Here is a 14165-nt window from a genome sequence, read left to right on the forward strand (position 1 = left end):
ATACAGTTGTGGTTCCCTAGCTGGAATCTCCCTCTTGACATGTACTAGGACTAGAAAGTGTTTTTATAACTAACACGCAGATGTTCTAAGAAAATGTCCCTACGTAAGGATGTGTGTTTCTATGAATGCTGGAGACTAAACTTCTACCACGTTTACTGGCAATGTACCAGACTGTAGCCTTGACTGAAGCACAGGGCGATCAAGAATGCATTATTTGAGAACACAGTGCTGAACTAAGCTAAACAGTGTGATAGAAGAAATTAAAACAAGACCGTAAAAACTGGTTATTGTAAAATAACAGTGCAAAGTGCACAGCGGCCTAGTATGTTAAACTAACGTGCATGGAGCTATATATAAAATGGCTACACAACAGGGTGATCCAGGATGGGGTGACTTGTGTGGCTCTCACCAGGTTTTGTTACCCAGAATTCTTTGCAAACCTCAAAATTTGGCTAACAAAACACTTTTTCCTCACATTTCGGTGACAGAAAGTTCTGGAATGTGAGAGGAGCCACAAATTTCCTTCCACCCAGCATTCCCCTAAGTCTCCCGATAAAAATGGTACCTCACTTGTGTGGGTAGGCCTAGTGCCCGCGACAGGAAATGTCCCAAAACACAACGTGGAACCATCACATTTTCCCAAAGAAAACAGTGCTGTTTTTTGCAAAGTGCCTAGCTGTGGACTTTGGCCTCTAGATCAGCCGGCACCTAGGGAAACCTACCAAAACTACGCATTTTTTAAAACTAGACATCTAGGGGAATCCAAGATGGGGTGACTTGTGGGGCTCTCACCAGGTTCTGTTACCCAGAATCCTTTGCAAACCTCAACATTTGGCTAAAAAAACACTTGTTCCTCACATTTCAATGACAGAAAGTTCTGGAATGTGAGAGGAGCCACAAATTTCCTTCCACCCAGCATTCCCCCAAGTCTCCCGATAAAAATGGTACCTCACTTGTGTGGGTAGGCCTTGTGCCTGCGACAGGAAATGCCCCAAAACACAACGTGGACACATCACATTTTCCCAAGGAAAACAGACCTGTTTTTTGCAAAGTGCCTAGCTGTGGATTTTGGTCTGTAGCTCAGCCGGCACCTAGGGAAACCTACCAAACCTGTGCCTTTTTTTAAACTAGACACCTAGGGGAATCCAAGAAGGGGCAACGTGTGGGGTTCTCACCAGATTCAGTTACCCAGAATCCTTTGCAAACCTTAAAATTTGGCTAAAAAAACACTTGTTCCTCACATTTCAATGACAGAAAGTTCTGGAATGTGAGAGGAGCCCAGCGTTCCCCCAAGTCTTCTGATAAAAATGGTACCTCACTTGTGTGGGTAGGCCTAATGCCTTGGAAAGGAAATGCCCCAAAACAGTATGTGGACACATCAAAATGATCAAAGACAAAACAGTTTTTGCAGGGGGGGTGCACCTGCGTTTTTGGTCCTGGGCTCAGCAGCCATATAGGGAAACATACCAAACTCAAACATTTATGAAAACTAGACACCCGAGGGATCCCCCAGTGTTTTCTCACCCAGAATCCTTTGCAAACCTCAGAATTTGGCTAAAAAAACACTTTTTTCCTCACGTTTTGGTGACAGAAAGTTCTGGAACCTGAGAGCAGCCATAAATTTCCTTCCACCCAGCGTTCCCCCAATTCTCCTGATAAAAATGACTCCTCACTTGTGTGGGTAGCCCAGGTGCTTGCAACAGAAAACGGCTAAAGACCTGTAGAGATTGAGGGGATAGCACAGAGTTGATAAGCACATATTTTTATTTCATACATCTTTAGGCTGACTCTGCTTTGGGGACCCACACAAGTGAGGTATCATTTTTTGCTTGGGAGACTGAGGGGAAAGCTGGGTGGTAGGAAATTTGTGCTGGAGCGGTGATGTTATAAAGAAAAGTGAGGAAAACATGCTTTTTAAGCACATTTTGAGGTTTGCAGAGGAGTCTGGGTAAGAAAATGTTGGGGGATCCAGGCAAGCCACACCTCCCTTGACTCCTTGGGGTGTCTAGTTTTTAAAAATGTCTGGGTTTGGTAGGTTTCCCTAGATGAATGCCGCACACTGGACCAAAAACATAGGTGCCCCCCAGCAAACACAGTAGTATTGCAATAGATCATTTTGATGTGTCCACGTACTTCTGTGATGTTAAAAAGACCCCTCACCCACCAACTAAGTTGGTGGCATGCTTCATCCTCAGGGTCCCACCTGAGACACCTAGCATGTCACGGGTGTGTTGCGACACCTCATTACAGCGGAGCAGGTTTTGTCATTTTTACCACACAAATTGGTTGGATTTGGCACGAGGCTGAGTGATGGTTCAGTAGATTAAATTTTATTAACAAAAGTTTTCACAAAACTGAAATGCACTGTTAATAACTGAAAGGCCAAAAAACTGAACCAATGACTCATAGTTCGTGAGCTGTAAGGGCACGACAAGGCACCAACCGCTTTATAGTCCATTCACACACCTTTCATACATGACATGCACAAGACCCTTCACCCCGCCAGCCACAGGCCCCGCACATTACAACACTTGCATCGACAGACAGCGCCACTCAGGGGCCCATCACTTACATAAGCCCACATACCTGATACAGCAATCATACCAGCTGATGGGAGTGTGTGGACTGGTGTTTGGATGGCAGTGTGTTGCGGTAGCCAACAGTAAGTCAATATTTACACCACAAGCAAAGTGCCACTCCACGAACAATGCCAACAGTTTTTTTTTAAACAACAAAGAAACCACTAACTAATTAGAAATAAACACAAAACTACCAGCACAAAAGCTCTAACTAAATATATGACAGAAATGCCAACCATGAAAATGAACACATGAAAATATAAAACATTCAGTTTACGCTCACTGTAGTTCCCAGTAATTCTTCTGGGTGTGGTAATTCCTGAAACAGCCACCCACACACAGCCCAGGATTTAAAGGACAATCTGGGCACTACATTTGAGTCTCCCTCCGGATACCTCTTCGAGCACAGACTCTACATTTCTTAGATGGAAATACTTTTTTGGGCGTAGGAGGAATGTGCTCAGAAACGTGGCGATCTTTCAATCTAGCCACCTCCTCCACCACTGCTTCTCTAGGAACTCTTGCCTGTTCCACCACAATAAGGCTCTCTATCACTGACTCCTGATATTTCACAAATGTCATCTTTGACTCTGGAGACCTATCCTTGAACACAATAAAAGCATTAAAAGTTGGCAAGTGGAACAGGTGAATTGCTAACTTCTTATACCAAACGTAAGACTTACGAACAGTAGTATAAGGTTCCAAACTCTGATCAACTCTATCTACATCTCCCATGTGCTTCTTATAATATAAAATGCACACAGGTTTGCACACTTTGGCAACCTGGCCCTAAACAGTCACAGGGGAAGTACTCTCCTCATGGATGGTACTTAGCATGTAGACATCCCTCTTTTCTGTGAGTTTCAGAGCTAGCAGCTCATCATTCTGCAAGGCATTGCACTGTCCCCTCTCAAGTTTTGTACAGACAAGCTCCCATGGATAGCCTTTTCGGTCACAATGAATTGTGCCACAAAACAAGCAACAGTGTCCACTCTAAACAATTCCTTGAACAACTGCACTCCACTGTAGAAGTTATCTCCTTTGTTAAACAGTTGTCTACCAAGTTCCCACACAAGTTTCTCACTAACTCCAAAAGTGGCAAACAACCAGGGGGGTCAATACTGGAATCCCTACCAGTGTGGACCCGGAAATTATACACATATCCTGTACTACTTTCAGACAATATATACAATTTAATTCCATACCATGCCACCTTCCTAGGAATGTACTGCCTAAAAACCAAACGACCCTTGAAGAAGACCAAAGACTCGTCCACAGCTATTTCTTTGCCTGGAACATAGACCTCTGAAAAATGATCTACAAAATGATCAAGGTCAGCCTAATCTTAAAAAGACAGTCAGAATCAGGGTGATCTCGTGGCAAGACTAAAGCATTGTCAACAATATGCAGCATACTAAGAAGAAGCAAATACCGACTACGACTCATGGTTGCAGGAAATATAGCCGTTGCCATCAAGGGACTAGTAGACCAATAAGAAGCCAGTGACAGATTCCTTATCAACCCATCAAAAAAGTCAAACCCAAAAACATTTTCATCTCATCCTAATTTGTGGGAATCCACTGGGTAGCTCTAGAGTGTGTCCTAAGTCTGACAGTGTTGTCCCTCAAATACTGCTCTGCATACAAATTAGTCTGCTCAACAATCTCTTCTAAAAACATATCATCCATAAACAACTCAAAGAAATTGACAGGCAAAAAGTTTTCCGTATTGACTTTACACCCCGGGAGACCAGTGAAGGCAGGCAACTCTGGCTGCTCCATGTTTGGGGCAACCCAGAGTTCAGGTCTTCCAATGGGAAACCTTCCAGCCTCAGGTTGCTGCACTATTGGCACATCAGTGTTCTCCTAAAAAACAGGCCCTTCATCTGCACTGAAAGTGGCTTCCTCATCAGAAGATTCCTCTCCGACAGAACTTCACTGCCAGAATCTCTCACTTCCTCCTCTGCCTCAGATGCAGAGTCAGTCTCATAATCATGATTAGACAATGACTCAAAAAGCATACCAAGAAACTGCTGAGTGGTCATCTTGTGGCTAGCCATGATACTTCCTACGAAAAAGTAATTGGACAAATGCACCACCAACAACCACCACTGTGTAAGATAAGTAATAAACAAAGTATGTCTTTATCATAAAGAGTTATGTACTTAAAAACCCTACCACTCACTTGCTGGAAAAACCTACTCACCAGCAACTACTCTGCACAGACACAGCAATCACCAATGATATCCCACTAAAAATAAATAAATAAAAGCAAATTAGAAATAACACAACACAAATATCATTGTGCACAAATCTAAGGAAAATTTCACACACAATCCTGCATTTAGTACAGCACCTACAAACATGTCATTCATGCATGGCAACAATACTCCTTTGGAGTAAATTGTTTTTACTTACCTAAAACAAGCAACTACGCAAGGTCAACCACTGCCAAAACCGCAAGGAGCCACAGCAAAGGAAGCAAAAGCTTTGAACTAGAACAAAAAAGAGAAAAAAACTGTTATAATCACAAATGCAAATACTTCGCCAGTTGACAAACACCCCACCATCAAGCATTTAGAAATTGGTGCCTAAGTGGATTCTGCCCCCCTTAGGGGCAGATGGGCCTACTAAAAAATAGGCCTATCTGCCCCAAGTGGGGCAGAAAAGACCTTTAGCAGTGTGCCCCCATGGGGAGCGACCCTTGCCCAAGGGGCCACGTCCCCAAACAAAAAAACACACACACACACTATCCATGGTGCCTAAGTGGCTTCTGCCTCTCTTTGGGGCAGATGGGCCTAAAAACAATAGGCCAATCTGCCCCCAAGAGGGGCAGAAATGGCCAACAGTTCTATGCCCCCCTTCGGGGGGCAACCCTTGCCCATGGGGATGCCACCCCACAGAAATAAACAAAGAAAAAAAATCCCTGGTGTTCCAGTGGTTTCTGTCCACCTTGGGGGAAGATCAGCCTAAAAATAATAGGCCGATCTGCCCCCAAGGGAGGCAGAAATGGCCATAAATAATATGCCCGCTAAGGGAAGCGACCTTTGCCCAAGGGGCTGCCCCCCAATACAATGAACACACATACACTATCCCTAGTGCCTAAGGGGCTTCTGCCCCCCTTGGGGGCAATGGGCCTAAAAAAATAGGCCAATCTGCCCCCAAGGGGGCAGAAATGGCCAACGGTTCTATGCCCCCCCAAAAATAAACAAAGAAAAAAAATCCTTGGCGTTCCAGTGGTTAATCAACCTAAAAATAATAGGACGATCTGCCTGCAAGGGGTCTAGAAATGGCCATAAATAATATGCCCCCTAAGGGGAGTGACGCTTGCCCAAGGGGCCGCCCCTCCATACAATAAACACACGAACACACACTATCCCTGGTGCCTAAGTGGCTTCTGCCCCCTTGGGGCAGATGGGCCTAAAAAAAAATAGGCTGATCTGCCCCCAAGGAGGCAGAAATGACCAACAGTTCTATGCCCCCCTTGAGGGGGTGACCCTTGCCCAAGGGGGCACCCCCCCCCCCACAGTCATGAACAAAGAAAAAAAATCCCTGGAGTTTCAGTGGTTTCTGCCCTCCTTGGGGGGCAGATCAGCCTAAAAATAATAGGCTATGCAGAAATAGCCATAAATTATATGCCTCCCTAAGGGGAGCTACCCTTGCACAAGGGGCCACCTTCCCATACAATAAACACACTATCCCTGGTGCCTAAGTGGCTTCTGCCCCCCTTGGGGGCCGATGGGCCTAAAACAAATAGGCCGATCTGCCCCAAAGTGGGGCAGAAATGGCCAACAGTTCTGTGCCCCCTTTGGGGGGTGACCCTTGCCCAGGGGGGACGCCCCTCCCTAGAAATAAACAAACAATAAAAATCCTTGGTGTTCGTGTGGTTTCTGCCCCCCCCCCCTTGGGGGCAGATCAGCCTAAAAATAATAGGCCGAAATGGCCATAAAATATATGCCCCCCAAAGGGGAGCGACCCTTGCCTAAGGGGCCACTCCCTTTCACATATAAAGCAAAATTAACACTTATAAATAAAATCCCTGGTGTCTAGTGGGCATTCCTGCTGCCAGATCGCATCAAGAGACATCGAGGGAAAGGAAAACCATTTCCTTTCCCCCGATGCCTTTTTGTGTGCAATCCCCCCCCCCCCCCGGCCGGAGGAGAAACTCACCTCTTCTCCTAACGCACGCTGGAAGCAAATGGCTTCCAGTGCGATCGGCACCCTATAATGATGTCAGCTCGCGATCGCGTGTTGACATCATTAGAGGTGGGTGGGCAGGTCAGGGGTGGAATGGGAAGGGCTTCCCCTTCCAACCCTGCCCTGGGGGGGTGGGAGTGAAGCCCACAGAGGGAGTGCTGTGCCGCAGGACGTAACCATTACGTCCGCGGCACAGAACAAGTTAAGCTGAAGTATCATTTTATTGCCATACCTAAAGCCAATCTCCCACCTGTGGCCATGCCCTGCGGCCAACCACCACACCGGCAGCCAACCCCATCTGTGCACAGCCTTCTGGCATGTGCAGTGTGGAGCCTTCTGGCATGCGCAGTGTGCAGTTGATCTTGCAGGTCCCGGTTGCACTCAGGTAGGCTTACTGACTTTGTCAAAGAGTCACAGCACCAAAATATAAAAAGTGACCCTATTATCATCTCACTCCAAAAATCACCAGTATTTTTAATCTAGTTTATATTTCAGTAATTCACACAATGGCATGTTTAATAAGAGAGGTTATTATAAGAAATGTTTAGTAAACCTTTAATAACAAAACATATCTGTGAGTCTTTCTTTTATCATAGTTTTTGTTACTACATTTTGTGGACTGAAAATGTTAAAGAAAGACCATTAATTTTTTACAATAAAATATGCAAGCAACATAACTCTGAGTCTTCTTTAAACATATTTTAGCCCACAAAATACAATGATAAAAACAACCACAAGAGGACCTTACACTCAAGTTGCATAGTATTAAGCTCCAGCTAGTAGTGCTTTTAAAAAAAGTATTGTAAACGCTCCTGGAATTATGGTTTCAATGACCCAGGAGACTGCTGTTTTATTTTAAATGTTGCTAGAGGCTGCTTCACTTACTGAAGTGCCACACAACAATGCATAATCATTGGTAGTGACCCTCTCTATTCTAGGGGTACCACCAAGCTTACAAAAAAAACTCACAAAAAATCACATGCAGAGCATTATTGGGTGATCTGTCCTGGAGTAGCGAATAATGATTGAGTGGCTCCTGCAGCTAATTTTTTTTCTCACTTTGGAATCCTGCTGCTCACACAGGACATACTTTTTTGTGGAGGGGGCACACAGTACCCCTCCCTGAGCCACTTTGGTCCCCAGGACCCAATATCCAGGAGGCCTTTATTTTTAATAAGGGGAAGAGGTACATGCCCCCCCCCCCCCCCATGAACCATCTTAAGCCCCGGGTACCCCCATCACCCAGACTTTTATTTTTAAATAAGGAGAGGGGAACACACAACCCGACACCCAAGCCTGTTTGGGCCCTGAGGACCCCATTCTCCTAGGGATTGTTTGTTAAATTAAGGGGATAGGGGCCAAGGCCCCCCTATCCATGCCGTTAAGGCCCTAGGGAACCCATCACCTGGGCTTCAGGTGAGTGCCCCAATGCCCACCTGGGGCACCCACAAACCAGTACATTGGGGGCCATAGGGGGAGCCCCAGGGCCCACTTGGCCTTACCATCTGTGATGTGGTGAGTGGGGTCAGAAGACTGTCAATGGAGGGCCCCAAGTTATCTGTGTTTTAAGGGGGTGCGTAAGTATAAATGTATTTTAAAGTGGTGCTTAAAGGATAAATTAAAGATAAAGGGATAACTGTAGAATTTCCAATGTGTGTGTTGTTTAAGCTGAGCTTATCTAGTAAACATAAAGAACATTTTCCTAGCTAACACCTATCTTTAACCTTTGTTTTTTTGTGAATTTCAATGGTTTTTCAAATGTTAGTCACAAATTTATAACATTGGCACAGTTTAATGGTGTGGAGTGGAGTGTTATTAAGTGGAGTGTAGTAGAATATAGTGGAGGATAATGTTGTCAAGTGTACTTTGGGACAATATATTTTAGTGTACTGGAGTGGATGAAAGTGGAATTACGTGTACTGGAGTGGCGTACACTGGAATGGCATACAGCGGAGTGGGGTAGAGTGGAGCCGCATACAATGGAGTGGTGTATATTTAAATTGGATACAGTAGAGTGGCGTATATTGCAGTGGCATGGAGTGTACTCATGTACAGTGCAGTGGTATAGAAGGAGGTGGCATAGAGCGGAGTGTGCTAAAGTGGAATTATGTCCTGTAAATATTGTAGAGTGTACATGGGTAGACTGTAGTGGTATACAGTGGAGTGCTATAGAGTGAAGTGTTGTATAGTGTAGGGGCATATATTGGAATACCGTATACTAAAATAGCAGACAGTGGAGTGGCATACAGTGGAGTGGCACAAACCTGAGTAGTGTACACTGGAGTGGGGTACATTGGAGTGCCATTCATTGGAGTGGCGTACAGTGGTCTTACTTAAAGTTGAGTGCCATGCAGTGTAGTATTGTAAAGTACAATTGTGTAAAGTGGAATGGCGTGTATTGGAGTACCATACAGTGCAGCTGTGCAGAGTGGAATAGTGTACACGAGAGTGGTGTACAGGGTCATAGTGCAATGATGTATACTGGAGTAGCATAAAGTGTAGTGCCATACAGTGGACTAACATCCAATTAAGTAGTGTTTACTTAGTGTTTACTGTAATAATGTAGAGTTTACAGGTTTTGATGGGTTTTATTATATAAGCTTAGGGTTTAGTGATATACACTAAAGTGTTGTTTAGTGGGGCAGAATGTAATTTTGTAACTTGAAATAGCATACAGTACATTTTAGTACACTGCAGTGGCATATACTACATCATAGTAGAATTGAGAGCCACTGAGTGGAATAGCGTACACTCCAGTAGCGTACCATAAAGTGGGGCATAGTGGAATAGCATATAGTGTAAAAGCATAAAGTGTAGTTGCGTACAGTAGAACAACCTACAGTTGTGAGCAGTATAGTGTAGGGTCGACCAGGGAAGTGGTATACACAAAAGTGTAATAGAATATAGTTGTGAATAGTACAATAGTGTAGTGTGTAGTGGTGTAGCATACAGTGGAGTTGGCTGGAGTAGAGTGGAGTATCGTACAGTAGGTAAATGTAGAATTTAATGAAGTATACTGGAGTGTTGTAAAGTGGAGTGACATACTGTAAATAGTGTAGAGTGCACTTTAGAAAATTCAACTCTTATACACTATTGCAGCATAAATTGAAGTGTGTAATTAAAATGAAAGGTACCATAAAATGATGTGGAAATATGTTTTACCTGTATAATATACATTTTAATATCTAAGTGTGAAATTTCTGGCTGCATATATAAATAGTGTAAGTAATTGCAAAAGTATACATTGTATAAAATGTAGTTATATATTTTGCTAGGGTATATTGTGCAAAGTTCACGGTATACCACAGTACATGGGGCTTAGAAGTGGTGATGTGATTGGTTGATGGCTGTGTTTACCAAGTGCAGAAATCAGCCATGTAGTTTTTATGGTAATTTTGCATTATAGGATGTTCAGCGTATCTTTGACTTTTGGGTTAGGGTGTCACATATTGTTAATTATTAAGTTTTATTATTGTTAACAACAATGGTAAGAAATGGTAAAAGGTATGGGTAAAATACCAAACCTCATGCTTACTTACATTGGATGGCATACCGCTGCACATAGGACACAATTTGGTGCAAATCGGTTTGGGCTGTAATCATGCTCAAAAACTGCGAAATTCACGGAGACATAACATTGGGAAAAAAGTGTTCTCGCCCCTTGCATGACTAATCACCCTGAACCTTTCAACACAGCAGATGAAGTAAGTGTCAAAATAGTTTTGAAAATGTTGTGAAGATTTATCAAACGGCGCCAAAGTTATCAGCAAAACCGAAAATGCTTCATCTATGGGAAAAGTTGGTCCGAACTGTAACTACCTACTGGCCACTGCCAGTAGGTAATGCACATATATCTAGGTCTACATTTTGATATTGATGCATAGTAAAATAGATAGAGCTACATACAGATAGCTGGCTAGCTATATGTACATACCTATATAAATATATATAAATATACATAGGCATATCGGTATAGATGCATTGATAGACCTATAAATGGAGCTAGATATAGATAGATGGCTAACTAGATATATGTACATACATATACCTTTTTTAAATGCCTGTATATAAGACAAACACTTGTAGTTAACAAGGCTAAATATCTTCATAGAAAGGGACAATCTCGCTGAACGTTTTAGTGAAGAACACTGAAAGAAGCAATTTCTGCATTCGGACAAACAGGAGGAAATATGGCTTGGGCAAAATGATTCGCTTTGTTGCATCACGTCTGCTAAACACAGCACACACTACAGCACATCTCATTACGGTGCACGTCAAAGAGTTTTAGAACAAGGGTTATCTGCTCCTAGAGCCTGTTACGAGCGTTTCCCTCCAGGAGCAATGGCTTCAGTCATTGATTGACATTATAGATTGTGATGAATCATTTGTTAAAGTCTTACAGCTCTCATTGAGAACGCACCTCCAAGCAAGCCTGAGAAGGCATAAATAAGGGAAATAGAATGTCACTTGAAATTACGATTAATGATTTTCTGACCTAATGGGTTTAAATTATATCTAAACCCAAGACATTTCTCAGAATAAATTGCACGTTGTAAAATAATACCGTGGTAGCCAAGTAGCAGAGCTTATTGGAAACAATAATCCGCTTTTCCTCAGCTGAGTGGTCAGGAAAGCATGATTTTTAGAGTCCCTGCTATTTATTTTTACGATGGAAAAGGTTGTGTGATTAAAATATGATTGCCTTCGCTATACTTTTTCCCATTGACACAGAATGGGAAAAACCCTTTGCTACATCTGGCCCCGTGTAATTTTGTTTTTTGCTTGAGTCACTAGACCATTTAACTTTATTATTAATTAATATGTTCCCAAATGGGTAAAACAAATTTAAGAGCCATCCGATTTTTATCACAGTTCAATAAACTACCTCAACATAAATGGAGATGTAAATCCTCCTTGGAGTAGCCATATTTGAACACAGACGCTTTGTTTTCAAGCTGTCACTTTTAAAGAGAATCTGTCGCAAGATTTCCTCTCCCATTCCCTCCATCCACGATTGGTCTTCAGTACCTGAAAGAAAGTCCTTTCTATGTCAACCAAGAAAGAATACTTGAACCTTTCTCATCACCATAGGAAGTTGACACAGAAAGGAGAAAACATTTGACAACCTAAGCAAGAGACACCAAATATGAACAAATAATTGGGATCAGAAGTGAAACATACACACGTTTTTTAGAGGAGCTAGTACGGTTCAGACGAGAACAGAGACTGAACCACAACAAACCAGGGGGAAACACCATAAGATACGACAATGCAGGAAGGGGAGGTACAGTAAACGCAGGGGAAAGGATGGCAACAAGATTGGTGACACGAAATCAGAAGAACTAACGATTGAGTCTAATGTGTGTAATGTATCTAACAATGGAGATGAAGGTGTGCAGATCTTTAATTTGTCTGATCGGCATTTGTCTGATTGGCAGCTTACTGAGGTTCAAATAAAGATTCTGCAGCTAGGACTAAGTTTTTGTCCCACTTCATCCCCCAATTTTGCACAAGTACACGTAGACCTAATCAAATATATCATACATCTAAAACGTAAGAAAATTTTTGAGGACAAACCAACACCCACCTTTCTCCCCATTTCCTCTGTACATGTTAGCAATAGATCTATCAATGATATCCAGGGCATCCACCTTTTGATGTCCCTTGGACAGGCTAACCAACCCTCCACGGTGGAACTACTAACACACCTAAACATTGCTCCAAATTTCGATTTGGATAGTGGCTTCAGACCACAATCTATTTTTGTGCCCATACTTCCTTCTGACAATTCTATTGATATCTTTTATAAGGCAGTCACAAAGGATCTGTACCGACTAGAAAACAAATACAATCACAAGAACAATAATACATCAACCAGTCTTAATAGTATTGAGTTTAGGGCACTTAATGAACTAAGTAAGGATAATAATATAGTCATCAGAGAGGCTGACAAAGGAGGCAATGTGGGCATCATGAACTGTGGTGATTATATCAATGAGATAGACAGACAACTTGGGGACACCTTAGCGTATGACAAACTCAGCGGCAGCCCCCTTACCTCCATCACTAACTTAATCAGGGATAAATTGACATGTTGGTGAGATCACTGCATTATCGTGGATTTAGAATTTAAATATATGCTTAACATGACTCCACGTGCACCATGTATGTACATCTTACCAAAAGTACATAAGTCAGGACCTTTCCCACCAGGACGGACAATCATCTCAGGGATAGGCTCAGAGTTCATTGATTTATACCTTCAACCACTGGTACAAAATCTACCATCTTACATCCGTGATACTAAGCACTTACTATGCTAACTTGAGGACATTGATTGGACATCAGATTGTTGGTTTGCCACATTAGACGTTGTCTCCTTGTACCTTGTACACTTGCATCCCACTAGAAAAGGGCATCACTGCACTTACCGCTTCCCTCTTTGATAGGGATGCTACCCTTTTTCAGCACACTGAGATGCTGATTGAACTTACCATATTGGTACTGGAAAATAATGTGTTCCTACATAATGACGAATGGTTCAAGCAGATACAGGGTGTGGCCATGGGGGCTAAATCCTCTCCATCATACGCGAACCTATACATGGGTCATTTTGAGAAGCACCACCTATGGACATCTTGCCCACATGGTCTAACCAACCACATTCTGTACTGGGGGAGATACATAGATGACATCATCATCATCTGGACAGGTAGTCCTCAACATTTCAAATCACTATGTGAGCATCTCAATTGTAATGACTACAACATATATTTCACACAATGCTTAGATAAAAAACAAATTGAGTTCCTTGATCTCACCCTATGCCATGAAGACAATAAGATTATGTCCAAACTCTACAGGAAACCCACTGCTTGTAATTCAGTACTGCATGCACATAGTGCACACCCATCATCACAGATTAGTGCTATTCCATTAGGGGAACTGACCAGAGTGCAACAAAATTGCAGCAGAGATCATCTATTCATGCAAGAACTGGAAGTGATTGAACTACATTTCCTGCAAAGAGGATATTTAGGGAAGGTTTTATCCAGAGCTAAAACCAAAATCCTCAACACCTCACGACCATCCCTTCTGACCCAGGGGACTGACACACTGTCTAAAGACAGACATGTCAACATGATTACTGCCTTCAATCAACATAGCCATGTTATACACCGCATTTTTTAACTCCACTGGCATTTACTGTTACTGGGCAAAACACTACACAAACATATCAAGGATAGACCCCAGATTACTTATAACTGTGGTCAGACGCATAGAAATAAGTTATGTCCCAGCTATATTGAGACCAACACACAAAACCAATCCATCACCTGGCTACCCCCCCAACCTTGTGGTTTCTTTAGATGCTCATGTTGCAGCGTCT

This window comes from Pleurodeles waltl, chromosome 10 (genome assembly GCF_031143425.1).
Source record: "Pleurodeles waltl isolate 20211129_DDA chromosome 10, aPleWal1.hap1.20221129, whole genome shotgun sequence".
Taxonomy (NCBI): Eukaryota; Metazoa; Chordata; class Amphibia; order Caudata; family Salamandridae; genus Pleurodeles; species Pleurodeles waltl.